This window comes from Haliotis rufescens, unplaced genomic scaffold, assembly GCF_023055435.1.
Source record: "Haliotis rufescens isolate VD_foot unplaced genomic scaffold, xgHalRufe1.0.p SCAF_9, whole genome shotgun sequence".
Classification (NCBI taxonomy): domain Eukaryota; kingdom Metazoa; phylum Mollusca; class Gastropoda; order Lepetellida; family Haliotidae; genus Haliotis; species Haliotis rufescens.
The window spans coordinates 42,696,658-42,721,345 of NW_025964383.1; the positions used below are offsets into that span (position 1 = coordinate 42,696,658).

At 40.9% G+C, this 24,688-nt stretch overlaps 1 long non-coding RNA gene across 1 annotated transcript; it reads left to right on the forward strand.

Annotated features, from left to right (window-relative positions):
* The first annotated feature begins 2,442 nt into the window (after positions 1–2,442).
* On the forward strand, positions 2,443–22,761 carry LOC124111046. Its single transcript, XR_006857372.2, has 3 exons — positions 2,443–2,673; positions 18,835–18,906; positions 22,490–22,761. It is a non-coding gene; the product is annotated as an uncharacterized LOC124111046 (long non-coding RNA).
* Positions 22,762–24,688: the final 1,927 nt, after the last annotated feature.

Genomic DNA, 24,688 nt, shown 5'->3' on the forward strand with positions numbered 1-24,688 from the left:
TGTAGCAAGCTGACTGATGAAAGTTATGAAGATTTGGGGACTCTTGGTGGGTGTCAATGTTACAACCGAAGTATGGTGATAATCCAGAGTCAGTTCTCACACAAGCATACAGTGATGCAATCATGTTTACTACAAACCTGAAGAATTTACCTCTAGCACCAAGCTTTAAGAGACTTTTAAACAATATTTCATGATTTATGCAGTCAAAAGCTTTGGAGAAGTCACTAAATAGACAATAAAACCTTCTATTTTTCTTTGATAAATATTTGTTGATCAAAGCTTGCAATGTAAATATACGTCCCGTGGTGGAATAATTTTGTCTAAATCCAGCTTGTGATTCAGTTATTATATAGTTATTATCACACCAGTCTGTTATTTACAACTGAAGTAAGAAGTAAGGGTTTATCAATGATATTCCTCTAAAATTGTTTGGGTCACGCATACTGCCAGATTTATGTATAGGGCACATCATGCTTCTTCTCCAGCTCTCATGGAATATGCCACTGCCATGCAGTATTAAACAGCTTCGTTAATACAGGAGCTATATAGTTCCTTCATTGAAATAATTCACTTGCTAATCCATCTGAACCTAATGATTTGCTACTTTAATATTTCTCAAAATGGAACACACTTCTTCCTGTGTGAAGTTTAATTCACCCATGTAGTCATGACTGTCTGCTTCATAATCTCTATCACCCCATATCTCATTAGAGTAATCATATTTAGGGTCACTATTTAGGGTTTTCAAATGGTCATACAGTTTCTCTACTGATACACCTGGGGTGACTGTAGAATAATCGCTGTATGATTGTAATACTTCCCCAAATGACTTTAGATCATTCCTTGACTCATTTATCCTTTCAGTTTGGAAATATTCATCCTTTTTCTATCTGATAGTTTTTTAAACCTCCTAATGCTAATATTCTTCCTAAAAGTCCTAAGAGCTCTCGCAGATACATATTCTCTTTGCTTAATTTCGTCTAAGTCATGGTCTCACCAAGGTGGTTACACTGAGGTTAAAGGTGATTGGTTATTTTAATATACACTCTTGAGCTGATCAGCTACATTATTATAGAGTTTGATATAGCACTCATATTTAAGCTTTGTTCCTCATCCGCCTCAATCTGCTTGTTAATAACATCACAACAAATAACTCAAGTCGTTGAAAGGCATTTAGAAGTGATACCAATATGGAAGAGAATTTATGGATGTCAACTTCTTTATTATGAGGAATACAACGTTTCGGAGTATATGCTTACTCCTGCATCAGGTGAATAGGGCAAGGCCCAAACAGGACTTTATGAACAACACGAACACTCACGTTTTACCCTGGCTGACATGTTCCCCTGACATGAACCCCATTGAACATGCATGTAATCACCTTGACCTACAGATCAGAAAACGACCCGCGGTTCCAGTCAGCCTCATGAATTGGAACAATCTCTACTTCTGGAATCGCAGCGGATTACCCCAAACGTAATCGGTGCGACGTCCTGTTCAGGCGTGAATTAATGTACACGGTGGATATGGTCGGTATTAAGTTGGATTTGAATGTGCTATCAGAGATTGTAAAGCGATGTGATGTTGTAAAGTGTTGTGACGGTAATATTGTGAAACTTGCCCCTATGCGTCTCTGTGTGTCAGTCAGTCGTATTGGTTTCGTGAGTGAGTGAGTGAGTTGGGTTTAACGCCGCTTTTAACAGAATTACAGTTATATCACGGCGTGTCAGCTTAATGTGGGAGGAAAGCTCGAAGTGATGCAGGTCTCAGACGTTTACCACTTCGGTGAAACCCACGAGCACGGGTATGGTGCTGACAAACCTAAAAACATAATCGGGGCGAACCGGGATTCGAACCCACAATCATAGGTTTCTGGCGTGCCCAAGGGACGCAACTCTCCACAGCGAATCGCGGCGCCTTAGACGACTGGGCCCCCCGTTTGAATGACATGAGCAGGTTAACACATTACGTTAAAACACGACTCTAATGGCATATTGACTTTATACATGCTTCCGTTTTTCTTTCATAGTCTCTCAAACTCTTGGTATACTTTCTTTGTATCTGAAACATTATTATGTTTTTCAAGCGTTTTAATTTGGGACAATTTATGTTTTCAATATAATCAAAGTATATATCGCCTGTGGGTGAATGTAACGTTTGTTGGTGACTGTATCGCCTGGGGGTGAATGTAACTTCAGTAGATGAATGTAACGCTTGTTGAAATAGTTTACCGCCTATACAGGCTACAGGTTATAATGGGTAGAAAGACGATAGGCTATGATTGTGTTGAACTCCCTATCTGTGTGTCACGTGTCATGTGTGGGATATCACGTAGTTTCAGATCGAGACAAAACAGCTTTTAGTTCTAATCATATCTCACGCTTGACTGGCCACAGATTACGATCACAACACTTCTCCGGGATAAGTGAGTGCAGCAGTGTGTGGTGGCTGTGAGAGTGTTGTGCCGAGCCCCGCCAGTCAGTCAGTCAGTCAGACAGGGTAGCTAGCTGCCTCTCATTAGTCACATCGACGTCACGTGACGTGCTTTATTAGTAAACGGCATTAGACTTTATCAGATTATATACTGCGACGGTGGAAGTCACAACCCTCCAGACATCTTGACGAAGGGAATAAACAACCTTCACTTCTCATATATTTTGATTCCGAATACAGGTATGTCAATGTGATTTGATATTAACTGAAGAATTTCACATTTTAATAAAACAAAAGAAAAGCACTATATTTCCAATAGTATATACAGCCTTGGATGTTTAAACCCTATTTGTTTCATGGTATACAACACCCGAGATTAATACACCTAATTGAATACTTATCAGCTTCATTCAGATTTAATATACGTTAATATGTGATATACGATCGACAACGCTTAGATGTTTTCTACTTTAAACCTACTTATGTGTTACTTACGATCAATCACATTAAGATTTAGCATACTTTAATTTTGCTATATCATGTTACGCAATATGTTACGTAATATCAATCTCATTAAAGGTCTACCACAAGCATATCTAGATGTTATCCACAATCAATCACTATATATATACTGACAAGTACAGTGACATGTTTCATACTACAGGAATATCTAGATGTTATACACCATCAGTCACTATATATATACTGACAAGTACAGTGACATGCTTCATACTACAGAAATATCTAGATGTTATACACCATCAACCATTATTTATCTGTTGACAAGTACAGCGACATAATATAGACATAGGTCAATGTTATGCAAAATCAACTACTATTTACATACCGACAAGTACAGTGACATGTTTCATACTACAGGAATATCTATATGTTATAAACCATCAATCACTGCATACCTACTGACAAGTACAATGACATGTTTCATACTACAGTAATATCTACTGACAAGTACAATGACATGTTTTATACTACAGGAATATCTAGATGTTATACACCATCAATAACGACATACATACTGACAAGTACAGTGACAAGTTTCATACTCCAGGAATATCTGGATGTTATAAACCATCAATCACTATATGCAAACTGACAAGAATACTGACATGTTTCATACTACAGGAATATCTAGATGTTATACACCATCAACCACTTTACACATACTTACAAGTATACTGACATGTTTCATACTACAGGAACATCTACATGTTATACACCATCAACCATTATATATATATTGACAAGTACAGTGACATGATAGAGGCATATGCCGATGTTCTGCAGCATCAACAACTTTTTACATACTGACAAGTACAGTGACATGTTTCACACTACAGGAATATCTAGATGTTATACACCATCAGCATATATATATATATATTGGCAAGTACAGCGACATACTACAGGCATATGTCGATGTTATACACCATCAACCACTATATATATACTGACAAGTACAATGTCATACTACAGGCATATGTCGATGTTATGCACCGTCAGTCACTATATACATACTGACATGTTTCTTACTACAGAAATAGCTAGATGTTATATACCATCCTTCAGTATATACATACTGACAAGTACAGTGACATACTACAGAAATATCTCGATGTTCTACACCATCAGACACAATATATATACTGACATGTTTCATACAACAGAAATATCTAGATGTTATGCACCATCAGCAACAATATATATACTGACATGTTTCATACAGCAGAAATATCTAGATGTTATACACCACCAGCCACAAGATATGTATATATACTGACATGTTTCATACAGCAGGTATATATCGATTATATACACAATCAACCACTATTTATATACTGATATGTTTTATACAACAGAAATATCTACATGTTATACACCATCAGCCACAATATATATATATACTGACATGTTTCATACAACAGAAATATCACCATGTTATACACCATCAGCCACAATATATATATATACTGACATGTTTCATACAATAGAAATATCACCATGTTATACACCATCAGCCACAATATATATATATATATATACTGACATGTTTCATACAAGAGAAATATCACCATGTTATACACGATCAGCCACAATATATATATATATATATATATATATATACTGCCATGTTTCATACAACAGAAATATCACCATGTTATACACCATCAGCCACAATATATATATATATACTGACATGTTTCATACAACAGAAATATCACCATGTTATACACCATCAGCCACAATATATATATATACTGACATGTTTCATACAATAGAAATATCACCATGTTATACACCATCAGCCACAATATATATATATATACTGACATGTTTCATACAAGAGAAATATCACCATGTTATACACCATCAGCCACAATATATAAATACACTGACATGTTTCATACACAGAAATATCTAGATGTTTTACAACATCCACCGTTATATATATGTTGACAAGTACAGCGACATACTACAGGCATATGTCGATGTTATGCACCGTCAGTCACTATATACATTCTAACAAGTACAGTTACATGTTTCATACTACAGAAATAGCTAGATGTTATAAACCATCCTTCAGTATATACATACTGACAAGTACAGTGACATACTACAGAAATATCTCGATGTTCTACACCATCAGACACAATATATATACTGACAAGTTTCATACAACAGAAATATCTCGATGTTATACACCATCAGCAACAATATATACACTGACATGTTTCATACAATAGAAATATCTAGATGTTATACAGCACCAGTCACTATATAAATACTGACAAGCACAGTGACATACAGGAAAATCTAGATGTTATACACCACCAATCACTATATGCATACTGACAAGTACAGTGACATGTTTCATACTACAGGAATATCTAGATGTTATACACCATCAACCATTATATATATGTTGACAAGTAAATGTGACATAATAGAGGCATATTTCGATGTACTGCAGCATCAACAACTATTTACATACTGACAAGTACAGTGACATGTTTCACACTACAGGAATATCTAGATGTTATACACCATCAATCACTACATACATACTGACAAGTACAGTGACATGTTTCACACTACAGGAATATCTAGATGTTATACACCATCAGTCACTATATACATACTGACAAGTACAGTGACATGATTCACACTACAGGAATATCAAGATGTTATACACCATCAGGCACTATGTATATACTGACAAGTACAGTGACATGCTTCATACTACAGGAATATCTAGATGTTGGACACCATCAGTCACTATTTACATACTGACAAGTACAGTGACATGATTCACACTACAGGAATATCTAGATGTTATACACCATCAGTCACTACATACATACTGACAAGTACAGTGACATGATTCACACTACAGGAATATCAAGATGTTATACACCATCAGTCACTATATGCATACTGACAAGTACAGTGACATGATTCACACTACAGGAATATCTAGATGTTATACACCATCAGGCACTATGTATATACTGACAAGTACAGTGACATGTTTCACACTACAGGAATATCTAGATGTTTTACACCATCAATCACTACATACATACTCACAAGTACAGTGACATGTTTCACACTACAGGAATATCTAGATGTAATACACCATCAGTCACTATATACATACTGACAAGTACAGTGACATGATTCACACTACAGGAATATCTAGATGTTTTACACCATCAGTCACTATATATATACTGACGAGTACAGTGACATGTTTCACACTACAGGAATATCTAGATGTTTTACACCATCAATCACTATATACATACTGACAAGTACAGTGACATGATTCACACTACAGGAATATCTAGATGTTATACACCATCAGGCACTATGTATATACTGACAAGTACAGTGACATGTTTCACACTACAGGAATATCTAGATGTTTTACACCATCAGTCACTATATACATACTGACAAGTACAGTGACATGATTCACACTACAGGAATATCTAGATGTTTTACACCATCAATCACTACATACATACTGACAAGTACAGTGACATGATTCACACTACAGGAATATCTAGATGTTATACACCATCAGTCACTATATATATACTGACAAGTACAGTGACATGTTTCACACTACAGGAATATCTAGATGTTATACAACATCAGGCACTATGTATATACTGACAAGTACAGTGACATGATTCACACTACAGGAATACCTAGATGTTTTACACCATCAGTCACTATATACATACTGACAAGTACAGTGACATGTTTCATACTACAGGAATATCTAGATGTTATACACCATCAGTCACTATATACATACTGACAAGTACAGTGACATGATTCACACTACAGGAATATCTAGATGTTTTACACCATCAATCACTACATACATACTGACAAGTACAGTGATATGTTTCACACTACAGGAATATCTAGATGTTATACACCATCAGGCACTATGTATATACTGACAAGTACAGTGACATGCTTCATACTACAGGAATATCAAGATGTTATACACCATCAGTCACTATATACATACTGACAAGTACAGTGACATGATTCACACTACAGGAATATCAAGATGTTATACACCATCAGGCACTATGTATATACTGACAAGTACAGTGACATGTTTCACACTACAGGAATATCTAGATGTTATACACCATCAGTCACTACATACATACTGACAAGTACTGTGACATGTTTCACACTACAGGAATATCTAGATGTTATACACCATCAGGCACTATGTATATACTGACAAGTACAGTGACATGATTCACACTACAGGAATATCTAGATGTTTTACACCATCAATCACTATATACATACTGACAAGTACAGTGACATGATTCACACTACAGGAATATCTAGATGTTATACACCATCAGGCACTATGTATATACTGACAAGTACAGTGACATGATTTACACTACAGGAATATCTAGATGTTTTACACCATCAGGCACTATGTATATACTGACAAGTACAGTGACATGATTCACACTACAGGAATATCTAGATGTTATACACCATCAGGCACTATGTATATACTGACAAGTACAGTGACATGATTCACACTACAGGAATATCTAGATGTTTTACAACATCAATCACTACATACATACTGACAAGTACAGTGACAACAACAACTATTTACATACTGATAAGTACAATGACATGTTTCACACTACAGGAATATCTAGATGTTGGACACCATCAGTCACTATATACATACTGACAAGCGCAGTGACAGACAGGGATATCTAGATGTTGGACACCATCAGTCACTATATACATACTCACAAGTACAGTGACAGACAGGGATATCTAGATGTTATGCAACATCAGTCACTCTGTACATACTGACAAACACAGTGACATACTACAGGAATATGTAGATGTCATACACCATCAACGACTATATGTATTGAACAACAAAAGTTCCTGTGACATTGAATAAGATTTAATGCAAAGTAATGTTTTTCGTTTTGCAACAGATAAAAGACTCATGTAAGTGTTCAAATGGCTTAATTTGCCATACTGACTTCAGAAAATGCGTGATTTTATAAAAAGCACATGAACATGCCAAAATGTCAATTTACAAATCAATAGCGTGTGTGTCCACCTCTGGTTGTGATGCAAGCAGCACATCATCGTCTCATGGAATGGACCAGGCGTCACACAAAGTCCTGTGGGATATCTGTCCATATCTGCTGGAGCATGTTTCGAAGTTCCTGGAGTGTCTGTGGAACACGTGGTTGACGTCGAAGGCGCCGATCCATCTCATCCCACATGTGCTAGATTGGTGAGTTATCAGGGGAGAGAACCGGCCAGGGGATGACATTCACGTTGTTTTGTTGAAGAGAATCCTGAACAAGTCGGAGCAATATAAGGCCGGGTGTTGTCATGTTGAAAGGTAATGCCTGGGCCATGACGTCGCAAAAACGGTAGATGATCTCGTCGCAGTAGCGCTGTCCATTGAGATATCCCTCTACCACTATCAAACGGGTCCTCTGTCTTGCTGTAATACCACCCCATACCATAACGCTGCCGCCCCTGAACTGATCTTCTTCCATGACACAATGACACCTCGACGTCGGTACACTCGAATGCGTCCATCGCTGTGGCTGAGGTGAAAACGAGACTCGCCAGAGAATGGAACTTGTCCCCACTGCATGGCCGTCCAGCGTAGACGCTGTCTGCACCACTGTAGACGTGCTTGTCTGTGGTTTCCTGTCACAATGGGACTCCTGGCGGGTCCTCTGGCGACAATCCCTGCACATCTGAGGCGGCGACGTACGGTTTGTGAAAATATTCGTCAAAGGCCAGGGATGCTTCTTACAGTCACTGTTGCTGGCTGGAATCGATTCGTAGGTGTGTTGTTCGAATCAAGTTGTCTTGTCGATTATTGGTTACGAGTGGCCTGACACTCCGAGGATGGTCTCTGACTGCATTCGTCTGTTGCCAACGTTGCCATAAACACCAAATGGTGTTTCTGTGGACGTTAAATTGGCTTGCAACATCACGTTGACTCGATCCTGCTTCAAGCATACCAATGGCTCGCAGACGCTCATTTTCGGACAGGCGTGGCATTTCGTAATATTGAATAATTGCGTAATTTTGTTGTTTTTCTGAGTGGTTGTTGTCAGCACGATGCTAAACAATGCATATGGAATCCCGTTAACGCACATGTTTTTGTACACATTATTCGGTAGTGAAATACATGGGGCTTGCATAAAAATCATCTTTTGCATGGAATGCATTCTTTTCTGTAGCAGCTTGTGACTTGATTCCATACATGTACTACAATATTGAAAACCAAACTTTACTTGTTTGAAAAATCCACTGAAATATTGGTGTCACAGGAACTTTTGTTGTTGAGTATATATACTGACATGTCGTCATAGTACAGGAATGTCTAGATGTTATACACCATCAAACACTTTATGTATACTGACATGTTTCGTACTACAGGAATATCTAGATGTTATTCACCATCAACAGCTTTATAGATACTGGCAAGTACATGTGACATGTTTCATACTACAAAAATATATGGACGTCAATCTATACAAAAACAAACAAATACACCGACATACTACAGGAATATCTAGATTATAGACACCAGCAACGACTATATATATACTGACACGTTTCATATTACAGAAATGTCTAAATGATATACATCATAAACCACAATATATATACTGACATGTTTCATACTACAGGAATATCTAGATGTAATACACCAGCAACCATTATATATAAACTGACACGTTTCATACTACAGAAATGTCTCAATGATATACATCATAAACCACAATATATATACTGACATGTTTCATACTACAGGAATATGTAGGTGTTATACACCAGCAACCACTACATATTTACTGACATGTTTTACTTCAGAAATGTCTCAATGTTATACATCAGCAAACACTATATGCATATTGACATGTTTCGTACTATAGGAATATGTAGATGTTATATACCATCAACCACCATATACATTCTGACAAGTACAGTGACATGTTTCATACTTAAGTAATATCTAGATGCTATATACACCATCTTCAATTATACACACATATATACTACTGATTATATTGACCTGTACCTGTACTGAGCACTTCTACTCCTATCACCTGTACCCATCATCTGTACCCCATCACCTGTACCATCACCTGTAACCCTAAAGCCTGTACTCATCACTTGTACCATCACCGGTATCCATCACCTGTACCCCTATCGCCTGTACCCCTATCACCTGTACCATCACCTGTTCCCATCACCTGTGACCCTATAGCCTGTACTCATCACCTGTACCATCACCTGTACCCCTATCGCCTGTACCCCTATCACCTGTACCGATCACACGTACCCCTATCGCCTGTACTCATCACTTGTACCATCACCGGTACCCATAACCTGTACCCCTATCGCCTGTACCCTTATCACCTGTACTCATCACCTGTACCCATCGCCTGTACCCCCGTTACCTGTACCCTTATTAAATATACCAATCACCTCTACCGTCACTTCTACCCCCTTCACCTGTGCCCATTATCTCTACCATCACCTCTACCCCCATCACATGTAACCCTATCACCTGTATCCTATCACTTGTACCATATCACCTGTACCCATCACCTGTACCCCTATCACCTGTACCCATTACCTCTACAATCCCCTGTACCCCCATCACCTGTACCCCTATCCCCCTGTACCCATCACCTGTACCCCCATCACCTATACCCATTATCTCTACCATCACCTGTACCCCAATCACCTGTACCCCTATCCCCTGTACCCATTACCTGTACCATTACATATACACATCACCTGTACCATCACCTGTACCCTATTACCTGTACTCATTACCTGAGCTGATGACGCTGATTCACGTGCTGACTCAATGGTGGGGTATGTGACAACTTGAAGCAAGCAAATGTTGTGATGAGATATGAACAACTTTAATGTGTGTATGGCTTGAGGCAAAAGATTGCCTGATAACTAACATAGAATCTGTATATATGATCTTTACGTACTGATATACAAGGCGTCAACGGAACAGGAAGGGATTACCTTAGCCTCTGGTTACTAACTGTTCACCTTTTTACAAAATGTTGGTGACAAACCATGTCGTGTGCCAGCGACCCAGATGCAACAAAGACACACAGCGACACACACAGTGACACACACACTGCCACATAGATACACACTGACACACACTGACATATAGACACACAGTGACAGACACACTGCCACATAGATACACAGGGACACACACTGACATATAGACACACAGTGACACACACACTGCCACATACGCTGACGCAAAGACACACAGTGACACACACACTGCCACATAGATGCACACTGACACATACACTGCCACAAAGACACACAGTGACACACACACTGCCACATAGATACACACTGATACATACACTGCCACAAAGACACACAGTGACACACACACTGCCACATAGATACACACTGATACATACACTGCCACAAAGATACACACTGATACATACACTGCCATATAGATACACACTGATACATACACTGCCACAAAGATACACAGTGACAAACACACTGCCACATAGATACACACTGCCACATAGATACACACTGCCACATACACTGACATATAGATACACAGTGACACACACACTGCCACATAGATGCACACTGATACATACACTGACATATAGACACACAGTGACACACACACTGCCACATGGATACACACTGACATATACACTGACATATAGATACACAGTGACACACACACTGCCACATGGATACACACTGACATATACACTGACATAAAGCCACACAGTGACACATACACTGCCACATGGATACACACTGACATATACACTGACATATAGATACACAGTGACACACACACTGCCACATAGATGCACACTGACACATACACTGCCACAAAGACACACAGTGACACATACACTGCCATATAGATACACACTGATACATACACTGACATATAGATACACACTGACATATACACTGACATATAGATACACAGTGACACACACACTGCCACAAAGATACACACTGACACATACACTGACATAAAGCCACACAGTCACACACACACTGCCATATAGATACACAGTGACACACACACTGCCACATAGATACACACTGACATATACACTGACATAAAGCCACACAGTCACACACACACTGCCACATAGATACACACTGACATATACACTGCCACATAGATACACACTGACATATACACTGACATATAGATACACAGTGACAGACACACTGCCATATAGATACACGCTGACACATACACTACCACATACACTGACATATAGACACACCGTGACACACACACTGCCACATAGATACACACTGCCACATACACTGCCACATAGATACACACTGACATATACACTGACATATAGATACACAGTGACAGACACACTGCCATATAGATACACGCTGACACATACACTACCACATACACTGACATATAGACACACCGTGACACACACACTGCCACATAGATACACACTGCCACATACACTGACATATAGACACACCGTGACACACACACTGCCACATAGATACACAGTGACAAACACACTGCCACATAGATACACACTGCCACATAGATACACATTGCCACATACACTGCCACATACAGTGACATATAGATACACAGTGACACACACACTGCCACATAGATACACAGTGACACACACACTGCCACATACAGTGACACACACACTGCCACATAGATACACAGTGACACATCCACTGCCACAAAGACACACACTGCCACATACACTGCCACATACAGTGACATATAGATACACAGTGACACACACACTGCCACATACAGTGACACACACACTGCCACATAGATACACAGTGACACATCCACTGCCACAAAGACACACAGCGACACACACACTGCCACAAAGATACACAGTGACACACACACTGCCACATAGATACCTAGTGACACACACACTGCCACATAGATACACACTGATACAAACACTGCCACATAGATACACAGTGACACATACACACTGACACAAAGATACACACTGATACAAACACTGCCACATAGATACACATTGACACATACACTGACATATAGACACACAGTGACACACACACTGACACTTAGATACAAACTGACATATAGACACCCAGTGACACATACACACTGTCACAAAGATACACACTGATACATGCACTAACACATAGATACACACAGACACATACACTGACATATAGATACACAGTGACATACACACTGACACAAAGATACACAGTGACACACACACTGCCACAAAGATACACAGTGACACACACACTGCCACAAAGATACACAGTGACACACACACTGCCACAAAGATACACAGTGACACACACACTGCCACAAAGATACACAGTGACACACACACTGCCACAAAGATACACAGTGACACACACACTGCCACAAAGATACACACTGATACATACACTGACATATAGAGACACAGTGACACACACACACTGACATATAGATACACACTGACACATTCACTGACATATAGACACACAGTGACACACACACTGACACTTAGATACACACTGACATATAGACACACAGTGACACATACACACTGACACAAAGATACACACTGACACATACACTGACATATAGACACACAGTGACACACACACTGACATATAGATACACACTGACAGATACACTGCCACATACACTGACATATAGACACACAGTGACACACACACTGCCACATAGATACCCGCTGACACATACACTGCCACATAGATGCACACTGACACATACACTGAGATATAGACACACAGTGACACACACACTGCCACAAAGATACACACTGACACATACACTGACATATAGACACACAGTGACACACACACTGCCACAAGATACACACTGATACAAACACTGACATATAGATACAAAATGACACACACACTCACACATAGACACACACTGACATACACACTGCCACAAAGATACACACTGACACATACACTGACATATAGACACACAGTGACACACACACTGACACATAGATACACACTGCCACATACACTGACATATAGACACACAGTGACACACACACTGCCACAATGATACACAGTGACACACACACTGCCACAAAGATACACACTGACACATACACTGATTTATAGACACACACTGACAAACACACTGCCACATAGATACCCGCTGATACATAGACTGCCACATAGATACACACTGACACATACACTGACATATAGATACAGAGTGACACACACACTGCCACAAAGATACACACTGATACATACACTGACATATAGACACACAGTGACACACACACTACCACAAAGATACACACTGACACATACACTGACGTATAGACACACAGTGACACACACACTGCCACATAGATACACACTGATACATACACTGACATATAGACACAAAGTGACACACACACTGTCAAAATGATACACAGTGACACACACACTTTCACAAAGAAACACAGCGACACACACACACACACACACACACTGTCACAAAGATACACAGTGACAGAAACACGCACTATCATATAAATACAAAGTGACACACACACACACTGTCATATAAATACACAGTGACACACACACATTGTCACAAAGATACACAGTGACACACACACTGTCACAAAGATACACAGTGATACACACACACACTGTCACAAAGATACACAGTGACACACACACACTGTCACAAAGATACACAACGACACACACACACACACTCTCACAACGATACACATAGACACACACACTGTCACAAAGTTACACATAGACACACACACTGTCACATAAATACAAAGTGACACACACACACTGTCACAAAGATACACAGCGACACACACACTGTCACAAAGATACACATAGACCCACACACTTTCACAAAGATTAACAGTGACACACACACACACACGCACACACTGTCACATAAAAACAAAGTGACACACACACTGTCACATAAATATACAGTGACGCACACACTGTCACAAAGATACACAAACAGTGACACATAGACACGCAAACACTGTCACAAAGATACACAGCGATACACACACACTGCCACAAAGATACACAAAGACACACACACAATGTCACAAAGATACACAATGACGCACACACACTGACATATAGACACACAGTGACACACACACTGCCACAAAGATACACACTGATACATACACTGACATATAGACACACAGTGACACACACACTGCCACATAGATACACACTGATACATACACTGACATATAGACACACAGTGACACACACACTGCCACAAAGATACACACTGACACATACACTGACATATAGACACACAGTGACACACACACTGCCACATACGTACACACTGACACATACACTGACATATAGACACAAAGTGACACACAATGCCACAAAGATACACACTGACACATACACTGACATATAGACACACAGTGACACACACACTGCCACATAGATACACACTGATACATACACTGACATATAGACACACAGTGACACACACACTGTCACAATGATACACAGTGACACACACTTTCACAAAGAAACACAGCGACACACACCCACACTGTCACAAAGATACACAGTGACAGAAACACGCACTATCATATAAATACAAAGTGACACACACACACACTGTCACAAAGATACACAGTGACACACACACTGTCACAAAGATACACAGTGACACACACAAACTCTCACTAAGATACACAACGACACACACACACACACTGTCACAAAGATACACATAGACACACACACTGTCACAAAGTTACACATAGACACACACACTGTCACATAAATACAAAGTGGCACACACACACTGTCACAAAGATACACAGCGACACACACACTGTCACAAAGATACACATAGACACACACACTGTCACAAAGATTAACAGTGACACACACACACACACACACACACACACACACACACACTGTCACAAAGATACAAAGCGACACACACACTGTCACATGAATACACAGTGACACACACACACTGTCACATAAATACAAAGTGACACACACACTGTCACATAAATACACAGTGGCACACACACAATGTCACATAAATACAAAGTGACACACACACTGTCACATAAATATACAGTGACACACACACTGTCACATAAATACAAAGAGACACAAACACTGTCACATAAATACACAGCGACGCACACACTGTCACAAAGATACACAAACAGTGACACATAGACACACAAACACTGTCACAAAGATACACAGCGACACACACACACTGTCACAAAGATACACAGTGACGCACACACACTGACATATAAATATACAGTGACGCACACACTGTCACAAAGATACACAAACAGTGACACATAGATACACACACTGTCACATACACTGTCACATAAATACACAGCGACACACCCACTGACACATAGATACACAGTGACACACACACACTGTCACAAAGATACACTGCGACACACACACACTGTCACATAAATTCACAGTCACACACACACACTGTCACAAAGATACACTGCGACACACACACACTGTCACATAAATACACAGCGACACACCCACTGACACATAAATACACAGTGACACACACACACTGTCACAAAGATACACTGCGACACACACACACTGTCACATAAATTCACAGTGACACACACACTGTCACAAAGATACACAGTGACACACACACACTGCCACATAAATACACAGCGACACACACACTGTCACATAAATACACAGTGACACACACACACACACACTGTCACAAAGATACATAGTGACACACACTGTAACATAAATACACAACGACACACACACACACTGTCACATAAATACCCAGTGACACAAACACTGTTACACAGATACACAGCGACACACATACACTGTCACATAAATACACAGCGACAAGCACACTGACACATAGATACACAAACAGGGACACATAGACACACAAACACTGATACGTAAATACACACACTGACACACAGACACACACATTGACACACAGACACACATACAGACACATAGATACAATAGGTGATAGGTCACGATACAAATCGCATGGGAACTTCTTGACAATAAATATTTCAGAGTAGGTTTAAAAGGAAAAGCTAGTTGGAGACACATGTTCGTTGAGGCATTTATAGTTGTGAACTTGAAAGGCTAATTACAACACATTTTGCGATACTTGACTACAACAAGTGCAAGGGTCATTAAACGAGCAGTAAATAATTTATTCCAGCAAGTGTATCGTCTTGTATCGATACAGGAGAAACACGATACACGACACACACATTGAAACACACGCACGCACGCACGCACACACACACACAAAGACACACACACACACACACACACACACACACACACACACACACACACACACACACACACACACACACACACACACACACACACACACACACACACACACACACACACAAACACACACAGTGACACACAGTGACACACAGTGATTCATATAATACACAATGCCACAAACACTGACACATAGATCCCCAGTGGCACAAAAACTGACATATAGATACACAAACACTGACACATAGATACACAGTGACACTAACATACTGACACACACATACACACATACTGACACATTTAACACACAAAAACACTGACACACAGATACACAATGACACTCACATACTGACGCACAATGACACAAACGGTGACAGATACACAGACACTGACATATAGATACTTAATGAGACACACAGTGACACACAGGCACACACTGACACACAGACACACACATACTGACATATAACTACTAAATAATACACACACTGACACACATACCCTGACATAGATACGCAATGACATACACCTACTGACACACATACACACACATACTGACACATAAATACTCAATAATACACACACTGACACACATACAGACACATAGATACAATAGGTGATAGGTCGCATGGGAACTTCTTGACAATAAATATTTCAGAGTAGGTTTAAAAGGAAAAGCTAGTATGGGACACATGTTCGTTGAGGCATTTATAGTTGTGAACTTGAAAGGCTAATTACAACACATTTTGCGATACTTGACTACCACAAATGCAAGGGTCATTAAACGAGCAGTAAATAATTTATTCCAGCAAGTGTATCGTCTTGTATCGATACAGGAGAAACACGATACACGACACACACATTGAAACATAGACACAAACTCTCTCTCTCACACGCACGCACGCGCACGTACGCACGCACGCACGCACGCACACACACACACACACACACACACACACACAAAAAGACACACACACACAAACATAGATACACAATGACACTCACATACTGACACACACATACACACATACTGACACATTTAACACACAAAAACACTGACACACAGATACACAATGACACACACATATTGACACACAGATACACACACGCTGACACATTAACACAAACACTGACACACAGATACACACTGACACACAGGTACACACGCACTGACACACATATACACACACACTGACACACAGATACACACTGACACACACATATTGGCACACAGATACAAACACACATACACACACACATTGACACACAGATACACACACATTGACACATCAACACACAAACACTGACACACAGATACACAATGACACACACATATTGACACACAGATACACACGCACTGACACACAGATACACACACACTGACACATCGATAACGTAGATCATGACTATCCACTGCTGAGGTACACAGTCTTACTATTGCAGGACCCAGCATGAAGCTTGGCCTACTGGTGCCCCTGGTGCTGGCTCTCATTGTGTCCCACACCGCGACTTCGGGTGAGTGAGAGAAGTGTGTGACAGGTTGGTTATTGTGCTAACGGGCAGGATAGTGGTAATATCTGGTATTGAGGCTTTCATGCTTGGACAGGGTAGATGGTGTTATAACGAGGCTTAGAGGCTTGGACCGGGAAGATGGTGACATGGTTGATGGTGTTGCTACATTGTGAAAAGCGTTATGACTTGGTAGATAGTGTTATGACGTAGTAGATAAGGTTATGACATAGTAGATAGTGTTATGGAAGATAGTGTTATGACGTAGTAGATAAGGTTATGACATAGTAGATAGTGTTATGGTAGATAGTGTTATGACATGGTAGATAGTGTCAGGACGTCGTAGAAAGCGTTATGACTTTGTAGATAGTGTTATGGTAGATAGTGTTATGACATAGTAGATAGTGTCATGGTAGATAGTGTTATGACATAGTAGATAGTGTTATGGTAGATAGTGTTATGACATGGTAGATAGTGTTAGGACGTCGTAGAAAGCGTTATGAATTTGTAGATAGTGTTATGACGTAGTAGATAAGGTTATGGCATAGTAGATAGTGTTATGGTAGATAGTGTTATGACATGGTAGATAGTGTTAGGACGTCGTAGAAAGCGTTATGACTTTGTAGATAGTGTTATGACGTAGTAGATAGTGTTATGACATAGTAGATAGTGTCATGGTAGATAGTGTTATGACTTTGTAGATAAGGTTATGACGTGGTAGATAATTGTATGACTTGGTAGATAGTGTTATGACATGGTAGGAAGCGTTATGGCTTGGTAGATAGTGTTATGACATGGTAGATAATGGTATGACTTGGTAGATAGTGTTATGACATGGTAGATACTGTTGTGACGTGGTAGAAAGCGTTACAACTTAGTAGATAGTGTTATGACGTGGTCGCTAGTTTTATTACATGGTAGATAACTCGGAAATGATGTATAAAGTTTGGGTTTGGGTGTTGAGGGTTGGTTGGAGTGGAAAGACCAACCTGACGACAGATGGGCGTCTGCGTAACGCAGACGTCGAGCTAGTCAATCTAGGGGGCGGGTTTACAAGCTGAACTGCACGATAACATCTGGATTACCTTGACGCGGGTCGTGTATCTATGTTCTGACATGTTGAGTTGTACTTAATCTCTCACTCTGATTTCACACCTGATAACATTGTCCTACATCTAACGTCATAGCATTAACATTCGGCTTCTTGGGAGGTTGAAGGGAATCGTAAAAGCAAGTGATGCATTTTGACGCCAAATAATTTTATTGCTGAGTAAAAGACAAAGCCGGGGTCCCGTCTCTCGGCACACCCAGGCTACTATATGACTTTCTGTAAGGAGCTAGGGGGTGGGGTTGGCGGGTTGGCTGATGGGGGTAGAGGGCATTGCGGTGTACCACATGCCTAGACACGCCCGGGATATGTATGCGTGTTTGCGGCGGGGCATATTCGTTCTTAGTCGTGATCTTTGAGTGGTGAGGTCGTACAGATGTACATATGTATATAAGCCAGTCAGTCCTGGAGGTGGGGATTGGATTAAGGTGGAATCTGTTCATGACAGAAGTTTAGTGAGTACATTTTGATCAACGTCACTGTTGTGATTGTATCCCGCAACCTTGGCATGTTTTAAATAGCTGTGGTAGTCCATGTATCATCAGAGGGTGACGTTAATGTTGTTGATGGCGCTGTACTGCTGGATGGTAATGAGTTGGGTGTCAACCAGTTGAAGAGTTCTCTCGGTTCTTTTCGGGGAGACTTTGAACAGAATAGCAATCTCACTGGCTTCCTGGACTGGATATAGTCGACTGGCCTCAAACAGGATACGTGTTCAGGACTAGTAGTAATAGCAAAAGTGTTATTCCTCAGATACATATAGCATAATGTGTGCATTATGCAATGAATTCACCTGCTGTTAGCCTTGTCAGTCTATCCATGGTATCACAATGATCAGGGATTCATAAAAAAAATATAATATACTCAACAACAAAAGTTCCTGTGACACCAATATTTTAGTTTATTTTTCAAACAAGTAAAGTTTGGTTTTCAATATTGTAGTACATGTATGGAATCAAGTCACAACCTCACAACTGCTACAGAAAAGCATGCATTCCATGCAAAAGTTGACTTTTCTGCAAGCCCCATGCATTTCACTACCAAAGAATGGGTATAAAAACATGTGCTTCAACGGGATTCCATATGCATTGTTAAGCATCGTGCTGACAACAACCACTCAGAAAAACAACAAAGTTACGCAATTATTCAACATTACGAAATGCCACGCCTGTCCGAATATGAGCGTCTGCGAGCCATTGGTATTGTCGCCAGAAGACCCGCCAGACGTCCCATTTTGACAGGAAACCACAGTCAAGCACGTCTACAGTGGTGCAGACAGCATCAACGCTGGACGGCCATGCAATGGGGACAAGTTCTATTCACTGACGAGTCTCGTTTTCACCTCAGCCACAGCGATGGACGGATTCGAGTGTACCGACGTCGAGGTGATCGTTACGTCAATCATTGTGTAATGGAAGAAGATCGGTTCGGGGGCGGCAGCGTTATGGTATGGGATGGGATGGGATTACAGCAAGACAGAGGACCCGTTTGATAGTGGTAGAGGGAAATCTCAATGAACAGCGCTACTGCGACGAGATCATCAGCCCTGTTGTTCTACCGTTCTGCGTCGTCATGGCCCAGGCATTACCTTTAAACATGACAACGCCCGGCCTCATATTACTCGACTTGTTCAGACTCTCTTCAACAAAACAACGTGAATGTCATCCCCTGGCCGGCTCGCTCCCCTGATCTCTCACCAATAGAGCACATGTGGGATGAGATGGATCGGCGCCTTCAACGTCAACCACGTGTTCCACAGACACTCCAGGAACTTCGAAACATGCTCCAGCAGATATGGACAGACATCCCGCAGGATTTTTTGCGACGCCTGGTCCATTCCATGAGACGAAGATGTGTTGCTTAAATCGCAACCAGAGGTGGACACACACACTATTGATTTGTAAATTGACATTTTGGCATGTTCATGTTTTTTTTATGAAACCACGCATTTTCGGAAGTCAGTATGGCAAATTAAACCATTTGAACACTAACAGGAGTCTTTTATCTGTTGCAAACCGAAATTGTTTCAGATTTGGTAAAAAACATAACTTTGCATTAAATCTTATTTAATGTCACAGGAACTTAGTTTTTCTGAATATTAATTCAAGATTAAGGAAAATTTTGTGGATTTCGCTCCGATACCTCGTGACCTCTTAGCCCCTTTCGGGAGACTGCCCGGGTTCTACTGTCAATTTGGGTAACCTGGTTGAAAAATACCTGGTTGGCAGCGATTCCTGGGTTGCTTGTAGATCGGGCAGTGATAATGAGCCTTGCCAGCCTGACTGTGCCAGGACCACTCGAACCCCTCTGCTGCATTTACGGACTTTGATTGGTTGCATGGCAATGTTCCGACAAGTCGTTCGATTGGCAGAACGTCGTCTCACTGGCGGTGCCAAAATGTTCCTCGCTTGATTAGCAAACGTTTTCACATATTTTACACACGTCCTAAGATTTACACTTATGTCTCATAATATATTTCAGCCCCTCTTGTCGATGAACGGCGCCCTGAGCGATCTGTGGGTTTCCGCGGTGTGGTCTTGCCGCCCATACTCGACGGCAGCGATAGACGCAACGCCGGCCCAGGTCGCCTCCCGCACGGGGTGTTCGGCAACAACGGCGTGGGCAAGTGAGACTGCAGTCGATGACGGACGCCTGGATTCTTCTTTGTCCACGTGGCTGTCACTTTGGCGTCCAGCTTTTCCCTTACATGTTCCCAGTACCCGGATAAACTGAAATAAAGCTGTTAATGTAAATCTGTTTTCGGCATTCACATTTTCATGGGATATTACACGAGCCTCAATCTAATATCAAGTTTACGTCCTGAGTGACATAATGCTCAGCTTGCCGAAGATTCACCGAAAAATTAATTTTTTTCACTCGTGACATTACCTTGATATTAAATTGAAGCGAGTGTAATATTCTATTTATTACCACTGACGTAACTTGAAGAGGAAACATTATTATATACAAGGGGTTACTGGTAAGTTCTGAGTCTCACCTGGAAAGACCATCTTCCGGAGGCAAGCGAGTTAACTGACTTTTAAAGTCCAGTTTCCACCCTTGCCGAACTAGGCTGGAATTCCTGGGCTCGATCGTAGCGCCACCAGTGGCTATTACGAGTTATGTCCTTTCTATGCCTCTCCTATTGACCAATCAGATTCCACCTCTCGTATCACTTGCATTTGCTTCAAAGAAAACGGTGGCGCCCAGTCAAGACGATCTGATCGATAATCAAGATCTATATTGTGATAAAACGAGTCTTACATCGCGAAGTGCATCAAATCACGTGAGCACCTTGATTAAAAACATGAAAAGATTTAGAAAATATCTGTTGACAACGAGTTAGCGGTGCACATGCTTTGCAAATCCTGCAGTCGACCGAAATCTGCATGACACTTTACGAACCGGATTTCGATTTCGGTGCGCGATTTTGATTGGACTATGCATAGACTCGTTAGTCCAACCAAAATGTAACTCCATAATACCAGCCTAGTTCGGCAAGGGTGGAAACTGGACTTTTATAGTCAGTTAACTTACTTGCCTCGGGAAGATGGGAAAGACCTGACCGAAAATGGTTTACTTTACAACATAATACCCTTCTACATTCATACACTTTTGACAACGATGTTGGAACGATTTTATCCCAGTTTCGTAGAAGTCCTTCTCTTGACTGTCCTCAAAGTTCTTCACAGCTGCTATGACGTCATCATTCGAGTCAACAAGGATTCTGGCTAGAGCTTTCTTCGTGTTTGGGAACAGATGCCTGTCTGACGAAGCCAGACCAGGGGATGAGGGTGGTGAAGGTAATGGCTGATGTGTCCACTCGTGCATTGTCCTGATGGAAGAGCACACATTATTTCCCAGCTTCCGCCATCTTGCAGTCTCAATTATAACCCGTGATTGCTTCAAACATGCAGCACAATATGCAACGATTATTGTCTGGCCTGTCGACAACACCATAACGACACCATGACGACACCATGAAGACACCATGGCATCATCTTATAGTCGTCCTCTTAAAGGCGTCCTCTAATAGGCGCCCTCTAATAGGCACCCTCTAATAGGTGCCCTCTAATAGGCACCCCCTTATAGGCGCCCTCTAATATATATAGGCACCCTCTAATAGGCGACCTCCAATATTCGCCTTCTAATAGTCGCCCTCTTATTCCCTTTCTAATAGTCGCCCTCTAATAGGCACACTCTAATAGGCACCCTCTAATAGGCACCCTCTAATAGGCGCCCTCTAATATATATAGGCATCGTCTAACAGGTGTCCTCTAATATTCGCTTTCTAATAGTCGCCCTCTAATAAGCGCCTCCTTAAAGGCACCTTCTAATAGGCGCCCTCTAATATGCATCCTCTAATAATCGCGATTTATGGGCGTCCTCGTATGGGCGCCCTCTAATGGGCATCCTCTAATAGCACAATGTGCTACGATTATTGTCTGGCCTGTCGACGACACCATAACGACAACATGACACCATCCTCGTGGCAGTCGTCCTCTAATAGGCGCCCTCTAATAGGCGCCCTCTAATAGGCGCACTCTTATAGGCACTCTCTAATAGGCACCCTCTAAAAGGCGCCCTCTTATAGGCGCCCTCTTATAGGCGCTCTCTTATAGGCGCCATCTAATAGTAATAGGCACCCTCTAATAGGCGCATTCTAAAAGGCGCACTCTA